Here is a 12,500-nt window from a genome sequence, read left to right on the forward strand (position 1 = left end):
GGCGCCTTTTTTCTTCATCCCTGGTTGAAAACATGGAAATATTACCAATCTTGCAACTAAAAATTAAACAAAACAATCCTACAACTACAGGGGATCGAAACGTGGCTAACTTATTATAATATTATTCTTTGTTGACATCACACAACAAGATCAGCAGCTCATTGTATGATAAATGAAAAATCATAATAAAGTTTTGATCATGTGACAAATTAATTTCATATGCAACATGTAAGTCCCAATTATATATGACAAAAGTTTAATCATGTCAACAGATTATTTTTCTCAAGAAACTGAGTGAAAACTTACAAAACAAAATTAGTCACATGTACTTAAAAGGGAGAACGACTTATACATACCCAATATTTGTCGAAACGACAAGTTGATACCCAAAAGGTTTCGAAACGACAAATGGATACCTTCCGTCATGTTCTGTTAGTGATTTTCGTTAGATAATAGTGAAAAGACTAAAATGCCCTTGAAAGTTTAATTTTTAGTGTTTTATAAATTTAAAAATTTCTAAAAAACCCCATAGGTTTGATAATTTGACTAAATACCCCAATATATAAAAATTTTATAAAATAACAAATACACCCCCACACCCACAGTACCAGATTCCGGCCACCACCGCCGGAATCTGGAGGGAAAATTGTGTTACGACACAGACCCGTCGGATCTGTGTCGTAACACACCGATCTGGCCTTTTCTCGTCAGATCCGCCTCGGATCTGGCCGGAAAAGGCCAGATCTATGTTTGGCCTTTTTCGGCCTCGACGGCCAGATCTGGCCTTTTCTGGCCAAATCATCCACGGATTTGGCCGGAAAACGCCAGATCGACGTGTTACGACACAGATCCGATGGGTCTGTGTCGTAACACAATTTCTTGGCAAGTTTCCGGTCTCGACGGCCAGATGTGGCCATAGATCTGGTCTTTTCCGGCCAGATCAGCCACGGATCTTGCCGGAAAATGAAAGATCTACGCGTTACGACACAAATGGGTCTGTGTCGTAACGCAATTTTCCGGCCAGATTCCGGCGATGGTGGCTGGAATCTGACACTGCGGGGGTGGCGGGGGTGTTTTGTTATTTTTATAAAATTTTATATATTGGGGTGTTTAGTAAATTAGCAAACCTAGGGGGTTTTTTAAAATTTTTAAATTTATAAAAAACTAAAAATTAAACTTTCAAGGGTATTTTAGTCTTTTCACTATTATCTAACCAAAATCACTAACGGAACATGACGGAAGGTACCTATTTGTCGTTTCAAAACCTTTCGGATATCCACTTGTCGTTTCAACAAACCTTGAGTATGCATAAGTCGTTCCGCCTACTTAAAATCTGAAAAACAGAGTTTAAACAGACTCTTCACGTAACTAAAGCTAACCCAAGCTCAATATCAGAAGAGGAGTCTGATACTTCTTGGAGCAAAATCGGAACGATGAAGTTATCGCCTTCTTTTTCTTCTCTTCTTTCAATGGGCGGCGTTGGCGGTAGCTGCAAATTGATGCTAGTTAAAACAAAGGCAAGAGTGGCTTGAAGAAACTCATGATAAAACCATATCCATAACCGCTTCACAATCTCTACCAGCTTTTGAAACCAAGGAGAAATGGCTATGCAAATTAAGTAAGCAATGAAGAAGAGTAAGGGACGAAGGAGGAGTGAGGCAAGTAATGTCGGAGCCAATGGCCCTGAGAAGTCCGTTTTAGCAAAAAATTTACTACACATACTTTAGTTCAAAAATATTTGTGTAACTCCATGATTTTGACAAATAATCTTAAGGTAACTTTTGCTTTTTTTATTGAAATTTTTAAAAAAAAAAAAAAAAACTTATGGAAATATCAAAGAATATAAAGAGGAAAAAATAATCATTTAATTCACTTGTTGAGTTGAAATGATATTTTATAGAGAATAACCCACCGTCAAGGTATTTATGAATTTTTGTCTCTTACTCACCTCAAAATCAAATAGTGAGGGTAAGAACGCATACCTCTCTATTCGAATATATTACTTCATTATTGAAAACCAATTACATTCACTTAAAAGAATGGAGTCTTGGAACAATGAGTTGGGTGTTACAGATATGTTACTGTTGGAGGCTGCTAATTTTATTTATAAAAAGGAAAAAAAAAATAATTAAGTCAATTATCTTATTTCATTTTATATATTTATAAAATAAAAACAAGGAATGAATAACTGTTTTAATTATTTATTTATAAAAATCAGAATAAAAAAGGAATTAATGTTTGATTATATATTTAGAGAAATAAAAGATAACAATGAATTTATTATTTGCTATTTATTTATTAAGATCAAAATGAAAAAGAAATTGTTGTTTTAATTTTTTATGATTAAAAAATAAAAATAAAAAAGGAAGGTTATTTTAAATATTTATTGATAAGAAATAAAATATTAACAACTCTTTTAATTATGTCCTATAATAAATAAATAAAAAATAGAATGGTTATTTAATTATTCATTTACAAAAAAAAAAAAAAATGAATGGCTAGTTAATTATTCATTTATATATAGAAAAAACATTGTTTATTTTAGTAATTTATTTATTAAAATCAAAAGTAAATTTTTTTGGTTGTTTTAATTAATTTTTCCATAAAACAATTTTTTTGGTTGTTTTAATTAATTTTTCCATAAAACATAAGAAAAATAGAAAAATATTTGTTACTTTAATTATTTAAAAAAAATAGATTATTACTTAGGTATCAATTCCTTTTAAAATTGGATTCTATTCAAATTATGTGCCACTCTTCAAAATGAAAAATTTAACAACAAAAAAGTGTCACACAATTTTACAAAAGAAATTGACTATTGTTTAACATTAACTATATTAATGTGATTAACTTTTTCTCCAATAATATTTCTGAAAATAATAATTAATTCTTATTAATATATTAAAATAACAATTATCTTTTATTAACATTTTAGGGATTTTCTTGACCCCTTGATATTTTAGAAATAACAAAAATCCTCCTGCTATAGTGTAAAGTTAAAATTTATGACATGATAGGTTAATGAATATTTACTTAATTTTCCCCATACCATGTATTTTTATACCAAAAAATTTATAGTAAAGGGATCTTGTTATTAATCCAACATTTTATTATATTAATATGTAATTTTAGAACTTTTTAAATTACATTGTCTTTTATATCTTTACTGTATCTTTCAAATTTCAAATTATCATTTTTATTTATTACGTCAAATTTTGTCACTCTTCTACTTGTCATTATATTTTTATTGAATATTTTGAATTATTATCATCACTATTTTCAAATTACTTTTTTGTTCATCCCTAGTTGAATACATGGACACACCTCAAGTTACCAATATTAACAATCTTACCACTAAAAATTAAATAAAACCTGTTACTTAATGATGTCTATTTGTCTTTATAAGCTCAACATCCAACATATATTTATCCGGACATCATGGCTAACTCATCACACAACAAGATCGGCAGCTTATTGCATGATAAACGATAAATCATAATAAAATTTTCTTCATGTGACAAATTAATTTCATAAGTAACATGTAAGTCCAAATAATATATGATCAAAATTTGATCATCCCAACAGATCATTTTTCTCTGGAAACTAAGCAAAAAATTAATCATGCGTACTTAAAATTTGAAAAACAGAGTTTAAATAGAGACTGTTCACGTAACTCAAGATAACTCAAGCTCAATATCAGATTCAGAAGATTCGTTTGATTCTTCTTGGAGCAAAAGAGGAACAATGAAGTTATCATCATCTTCTTCTTCTCTTCTTCCAATGGGCAGTGATGGGCACTGCTGCATATTCATACTAGTTAAAACAAAGGCAGGAATGGCTTGAAGAAACTCATGATAAAACCCTAGCCATAACCGCTTCACAATCTCTACTAGCTTTTGAAACCAAGGAGAAATGGCTATGCAAATTAAGTAAGAGATGAAGAAGAGTAAGGGACGAAGGAGGAGTGAGGCAAGTAATGTCAGAGCCAGTGGCCATGAGAAGTCGCCGAACTTCAAAACAGGTGGGTATGTCAAAACATGTATATTGAGTTTGATGGAGGTGAGTAGAAAGAAGAGAGAGGCAAAGAGAAGAGAAAGTAATGCCAGGATGAACAAGAAAAAGTGATCATCTTCGTCGTCTTCTTTGTAAAATAGATCAATGTAAGCTAAGTGGTTTGAAGGAGAGTTGTTGTAGAGTAAAATAAGGAGAAGATTGAGGAAAGGTGGAAGAAGAAAGCGTAAATCGATTCTCCAGTTCATGGTTATGGCACAAACAGTTTGGTGTTATGAAGTGAATGGACTGCAGATTGCCGTTCACCTTTTATAGACAAAAAACCTGAGTGGGTGTTAGTGAAGTCTGAGGGGAAACACGAAACCCAACGTTGAATGACATGTAGTTGAAGTTTCCTGGAATGTGTGTCTCCAACAACAGGTACTGTAGGAACAAATCATATGTGGTACTGTAGGAACAAATCATAAGTTGTACTATATCTTTACTATATCACTCAAATTTCTAAGTTATCATAACTAAAACTTTGTAAACTACATTGTTTCTTATATCTTTACTATATCACTCAAATTTCAAGTTATCATTTATATTTATTACATCAAATCTTATATTTTNCCTTTTATAGACAAAAAGCCTGAGTGGGTGTTAGTGAAGTCTGAGGGGAAACACGAAACCCAACGTTGAATGACATGTAGTTGAAGTTTCCTGGAATGTGTGTCTCCAACAACAGGTACTGTAGGAACAAATCATATGTGGTACTGTAGGAACAAATCATAAGTTGTACTATATCTTTACTATATCACTCAAATTTCTAAGTTATCATAACTAAAACTTTGTAAACTACATTGTTTCTTATATCTTTACTATATCACTCAAATTTCAAGTTATCATTTATATTTATTACATCAAATCTTATATTTTTATTGAATATTTTGAAATATTATCACCACTGTTTACATTTGTTTAATAATTATATATTTGTTAGTAGATACCTTTTAATTTTAAGTCCCTCCAATAAATATATCATGTATGACTCTAATTCACCAACGTTTTTCAATCTTTAAAAGGAATTAGATTCATACTTTATATATTTTGTGTTAAGGACTTCTTCTGTCTTCAAATTGAAAATGGAAATTATCAATTATAAAATGTTTATTTTCACAAACTTGTGGTGTGCGGCCTAGAATTATTTAATGAGTAAACAACATGTTCCCACCCAAGGTTTAACGAAACAACAAGTTACCACCCTTGGTTTCTTAAATTCCAGATTCTCACCCATAAATTAACATAAAATCATGTAAAGTAACAGTAAAATGGTTATTTATGACATTAAATCAGAAATGAAAATGAAAATTATCTCAAAGGGTGAAGTGGGCTGGGTGTGGCTTTGGATGAGGAATTTTGTCAGAACAGGTCGTGGGCACGTTGGCTGTGAGAAGGTTGAAAACGATGGAGAGTCATCGGCGACCAGGTAATCCGGCCAAATTGAGCCTAAATCGTCAATTGAATAGGTGGAGATGGTTCACAGGAACGGTGCAAATCCGGCCAAAAAAATTCGTATGCTTAACAAGGCTACGATATGAATTTTTTTTCATGGATGAATTTCAGATTATTCATGATTCTGATGCCATGGAATTCTTCTTTTTTCTTTTAATTATTTTATGTATATGTTTTTATAGATATAGTGTTAATATCTCACCTGTTGAGATTATTCCTAATTAGTAAGGAACACGGCTTCATTGCTTGAATGATTGTAAGATCTTTTATGTCCTCATTGTAAAAATCCTTGCTTTAGTATCGACTCCAATAGGATTTTGCTGACAAGTGACAAGAATATTATTGGAATGGAGGTACTGCAACCTGTTGAATGATTTTGACCCCTGATCTATTAAGAAGCAAGAGCTCAAGTTATAAGACTGAAGAAGAGAGTGCTATTGTAATAAATTTAAAAGTTAAAAGATTATTTTTTTAGTTCTACAAACTTTGGGGTTAAATATAATTTATTAATTTATATGTTAAAGGTGGTATGGTAATAGCTACCTTTATACTTGTGTTAGAACTTATAAATAGTTAACGGTATTGGTTTAAAAGTGGAAATCTGAAATTTATGAAACGAGGGGTTGGAACTGCTATTTTGCTAAACCTTGGGTGGGAATATGTAGTTTACTCTTACTTAATTTCATATAGATTTTTCAATTAGACATCAGTTGACTCATGCATGCAACAATCCATTAATCAAATCCGTGTTTTAGAGGAAATACTTTACAAGTGAAACTGCCATGAAAGTGAAAATGGAAAATTGTTCAATTAAGGGCATCTAACTTTAACAGAAATTGACCAAATGACTTGAATGCCCTTGATTATTTTTTTCTTTTTTTGAAGTGAATTAAGTTCATAAAATCTAATTTAAAAACTAATAGAACAAAACTATTTTTTTTTTAAGGGAATCGAAGAAACAAAAAAGTTTAATAAATTTAAAAACTAAAATAAAATTTAATTATAATTAAAAAAATAGAAACAAAACCTAAATATCCTTTTTCTTTTCAATTTTGATAATTTTTAATTTTTATCATTTATATTGTAAAAAGTGTAAATAAAATTATTCAATTACATTTTTACCCTTATATAAAGCTGAACTTGACCCCAATTAATTGTTCTATTAGAAAATTTATACCCTAAATAACATCCCAATTGGAAATGACAGGTGATAAGGACCATCTTAATTGTAATAGGTAAAATCTAAATTATTATCTGAATATTTATATTTAAAATTAAATAATAAAAAACTTGACGTGTCACCTTGTAACTAATTTAAATAATCTTTTAGAAATCAACCCTTGGCATTTGACCTGAACAAAAGGAGTCTATTTTGTACTAGTTTAAAATAATCCAAGTTGCATTGTATTTGTATTGCATGACATAGAAATAAAATACCTTTCGGCGCGTTTGGTTTATTATTTTGGATAGGATTTTGGAGATAGTATTGGATAGTTGGATAAGGGAGTATTACAAGATAAAATTTAAAAATTTATGAAAAAGCTCCCAAGGTTTGCTAATTTAATAAACACCCCAATATATTAAAATATTGTAAAATGACAAAAACACCCCTACCACCCACAGTGCCAGATTTCGGCCACCACCATTAGAATCTGGTCGGAAAATTGGATAACCACACATACTGGTCGGATCTGACGGGTATTCGATCGATATGGCCTTTTCCTGCCATATCCACCACGGATCTGTCCGGAAAAGGCCAGATCTAAGGCCGGATGTGGCCTTCGACGGTTGGAAAAGGCCATCTTTGGCCGTCATTGTCTGTCAATGATGGCCAAGATTTGGTCGTCGATGACGGCCAGATCTGGCCATTATCGGCCATTTACGGTGATGGTGTGACTGTTGTGATAGATTCCGGCTACCACCGGCAGTGGTTACTGAAATCTGGCAAATATTGGTGGGTGGGGGTGTTTTTGTTAGTTTTTAAACTTTTTTTTGGGGGGTATTTAATGAAATTAATAAACTTATGGGGTCTAAAAGTAATTAAAAAAATAGACTAATATTTTGGGAATAATGTGCCAAACAACATTTGAAGAATAGGATTGTGAATATGGATAAAAACAATAAGTCAAACGCACCCTTTGATTTTAAACAGATGTGTGAAATAAAGAATTTGGTTTATAGGTATAAAAGACAATTTAATGTTTATTAACTAATTTCATTTTTTTCTCTCCTATAAAAATTTATAATCAACTTTAATCACTAAAAGTGTTAAGATTATTATTTTAAAAAAAATAAAAAATAACGTTTATATCTAATAGTAAACATTGTTTATATATCTAAAAGTGTATTTAGTGCTTAGTAAGAAATACCCTTTTTTTTAAAGGTGGAGGAAACACCAAAATACCTAATAAATATTTTCTTGAAAGTATATATTACCATATTTCCAAGTGCCTAAAAAGAAAAAGAAAAAATCATGAAATAGAAGCTTGTTTTTCATTTTATGTGTGAAACACAACCGCTTCACAAAATCAAATTTAAGACAAACATTCCATTAATGGGATTTCTTGCTGAGGAAAGTAAAGACTATTGAGAGGGATGGGACTGAAAAGGAAAACGCATTCCTTTGGTAACAATCACGCCGACAATTTTCTCAGGTCCTTAGCTCTTAAATTTCAAATAAGCCCCAATTACAGATACTAGTGCGCTTGTGTCGCGTGTTGTGCTTATTTGACGCAACCTTATAAGTTGACAGAATCTTTTTTCATTTCCACAATTCATAAGCCCCAATTACAAATTTATTAACATATGAACTTTTTTTTTATTTTCTCAAAAAAAAAAGAAAAAAAAAGAAGGAATTTAGAAGGATAAAGAATCATAAGCTTTTAAATAAAAATATAAATAAATATCCAAAATAAGAGAATCAGTAATTTACTATTGAGAGATGATTATGGAGGGAGATTCCAGCCTCAGGACTGTACGAAGTAGTTCCGAGGGTCCCGTAGATTGGGAACCAAACGAAGGGGACAGTGCACGTGAAAATAACCCATATATACCCTGGGGAAAGAAGAAGAGGGTAAGATAAACAACTTTAACTTCTTACTTCACATAATCAAACTGGCTTCCCACTTCTTACGTCAAAACTTCAAAACAACTTCAACTTAGAGATGGGCGTGGGGCGGGTCAGGGCTGGGAATAGGGTATGGGGGATCACCCGTCCCTGCACCGTTGGGGAATCCCCATCCTTGCCCCTCAGGGATGGGATGATCCCCATCTCATCCCAACCCACAAGCTGAGGCTTTGTGGGTATTAATCCTCACGGCGAATTTTCCCCAAGCGGGAGATTATTTCAAACTTTTTCTTTTATTGATTTTGTATCCTTCTTTTGTGGTAACTGGGAGCATAAGATTTAAGGATCTAGACAGTAAAAGAAGAAAAACTCAATAAAATGTACGAATAAAATTATGATATAAAAATAAATGTATATTTAGTTAATTTTTTACAATAAAACTACACTTATAAGTTTTTTATACAACCCTGAGGGACAGCTTGCGATTGATTAGTTTGCATTTGGACAGATGAGACCCACTGCGAGCTGACCAATCACAAACTGCCACATCAGGTTGTATAAAAAGATTTGTTTAAACAAGCTGTAGTGTAGTGCTACTCAATTTTTTAATATATATTTCATTTTCCCCATCACTATAATTATATATTTAATTATCTCAAAATAGAACCATTATTCTCCTCTAGTACATACTTAATTAAACGCTGCAAAAATTTTTAAATTGCTTCACAAAAAATTGTTTACAAATTGCAACTGCTTAATGAAAATTGAATTAATTAATTGACTAAATTTTAAAATATGATCAGAAAAACTTTACTCTATTGAATATCAAAATTGAATATCAAGATTGATATTGATAACTCATAAATCATAAATCATAATCAAAGATGGTAAGCATAGATCAATTATTTGATTTAATTACTTGTTAATTTAAAGGTATAAAATATCAGAAATTATAATGTAGTTACAAATACATCATACATCAGTCTTATTGAACTACCGAATAAAAATAAAATAATGTTTATAAAACAATGTTAATAAATAATTAATTAATTAACTGATTGATTAGAAAGATAACATAATTTGTGTAATTTGAATTTTTTTTTTTTTTTCTAATTTAGATTTCTCCTAAAATGTTTCCAAAGTTTTGATAATTTACTTAGAAGATAACTTTATGCAATAGTGAAATAGTAGTCATAAATCTTAATGAGCATCAACAATTCAACATCATAATTCATACATCAAGTCTTTGTAATTTGAATCACTAAACAAGTAAAAAAAAAAAATATATATATATATATAATATATAATATGATTAATACTCTTTTTAAATTTAAGAAAATTTGGTAGGGGGGCATAAATCATAAAAATCATAGAAATTAATATAATTTCATATACATCAACAATTCATACATCAAGTCTTGTAATTTCAAACGAAGATATGATTCTAAATTAAAAATCTTAGTTGTATTTTATGATAAATTTTAATTAAATATTCAGAGAATTAAGAAAAAAATTTAACATTTAACATTAAATAAAATAAAATTTTAATTAAATATTATAGGGAATTAAGAAAAATCTTGGGGTTTACGGGGTGGGTCCCCGACGAGGCAAACTACAACCATCCCTGGGTGTGGGGATTTTGTTCCCTGTCTGTCCCGGTCAGATTACCCGACAGTTTCAGGGAATCCCCGCCCCAACTCTCATCCCTACTTCAACTTCACCAACATGGATTTCTGTTCCATGTTTATCTTCTTTTCATCTTCTCTTTAACTTTACAAATGCCTTGAATGTTTTTTCTGTAAAAGCAGGCAATGAATTCAAATTCTCATGATTAAGACTATACGGTAAGAGCTAATATCAGTCTAGGAATGGTGAGCTAAATTTATATCTTTCCCTCCTTGTGTTCTACTTATCTACTTTCTTCAGTACTGCTCGGTGCCAGCAGTCGTCGTGGGTTCTTTCATTTTTGTCGTCGTCCTTTCTTTTATTCCCATTTATCTACCTATAGTTTTCAGTTCAATACCAAATTTAAGTCCGACCACTTCTCATATTTAATATTCATATGAGTATTGGTTGCAATGGTCTTTCACTCATCTATGGTTCCATTGGCCTTTCTCATAATTACATGTGTAATACTCAGGAGGTAATTAGGTCATCGTTTCCTTCAATTTGTTATTGTTCTTTGTTTATTAGCAGGATCAGGAAAGGGAAGAAGAAGCAGTTGATGTTGAGTTAGGGTCAGCTTGAGTCCCCACTGGCTAAATTTTGTATTAGAGGGACTCGGATGAGAATTTGATCCTGTTGTGGTGAATATCACTTCAAAACTTTTTTTTTACTCTCTAATTTTGGTTACAATACTCTACAATCATTAGGTTTTGGGAATTGTGGAAAACGCCATTTCCTAACATAAATACATGAAAAGAATTTAACATGTAGATTCTTATTTGTTTAGTTGAGTATGGAACCCTTGTTTGTACATTCATTTGTTTTGTTATTATTGTTCTAAGAAATAAGTACCTTCTATGTACTTATTAGTTTATTATTCATTTAAAAACTCATGGTTGGGTATTATTTGGTTAGGATTTTGGAGATAGTATGGATAATTGAATATGGGAGTATTACAAGGTAAAATTTAAAATTTATAAAAAAAAAAAACCCCTAAGTTTGCTAATTTAATAAATACCCCAATATATAAAAATATGTAAAAGACAAAAAGACCCCCACCACCGCATGCCAGATTCCGGCCACCACGCCAGAATTTGGCCAAAAAATTGCATAATGACACATACCAGCCGGATCTGGCCGGTATGGCGTCGCTATGGCCTTTTCCGGCCAGATCCACTGTGGATCTGGCTAGAAAAGGCCAGATCGGTGATTACGGCATATTGGTCGGTAATTCACCGTTATAGCAGATTCCGGCTACCACCAACGGTGGTTGCCGGAATCTGGCAAGTACGGATCATGGGGGTATTTTTGTTACTTTTTAAACTTTTTTAGGGGGTATTTAATGAAATTAATAACTATGGGGTCTAAAAGTAATTAAAAAAATAGGCTAATATTTTTGGAATAATGTGCCAAACATTATTTGGAGAATAGGATTGGGAATTGGGCAGAAATAATAAGTCAAACGACCCTAAATTTTTTCAGCTCATCCTTCTGACTATTCATTTCATGAATCTGAGCCATAACAACAATTGTGTGAGCATCGACAATGACCCCAATCTGTCAGATAAGTTCCATTATATGTTGGCTTTAAGAGATGATCCAAATCTCACACAAGCATCTAGCACGAGGCTAAAGATCATGTACCAGGTTTGATCAGCTTCGCACAATTGCTTTTCTCTGCACTTAAAAGTAGGAAACAATCACACATGATCAACAAATTTGATGCAGCACATGTCCCAGTTTAGTCTTCACCATATGTAGAAAAACCAACAACAATACTATAGGGATAATTTGCAAATCCACTAACCTAACAATCCACAATTTACACACACAATCAAATTGTAAAGGAAACAAGAACACAAGAACACGGATTTTACCATGGTTCACTACCTAATATAGGATAAGCTGCATCCACGTTGAACTCCAGTAAACTTGGGGCTCACTGCACTAAAGATAGAGTATCTACACCAATTAACTAAAAATTACACCCAAATAGTTCACACTCTACAAAACTCTCTCTCACAGTAAACTGAACCTTTCATATGAGAATACTACACCTAGATTCTCAAGACCAAGGGAAACTCAACCCTCAACCCGTGATTACAGCCAATCACTTAAGACACTAAAACGAGTTTTCTATTTGATTTCAGGGACAAAAAGAGAGGCTTGTTTGAGCGGAAGCTTAAAGACCATGCTCTGATACCATGTCAAGAATTGATATGAAAAGGCAAAGAGCAGTAGTTCAAGATATTGATACTGCCAA

Source organism: Pistacia vera, unplaced genomic scaffold (assembly GCF_008641045.1).
Source record: "Pistacia vera cultivar Batoury unplaced genomic scaffold, PisVer_v2 Contig529, whole genome shotgun sequence".
Lineage (NCBI taxonomy): Eukaryota > Viridiplantae > Streptophyta > Magnoliopsida > Sapindales > Anacardiaceae > Pistacia > Pistacia vera.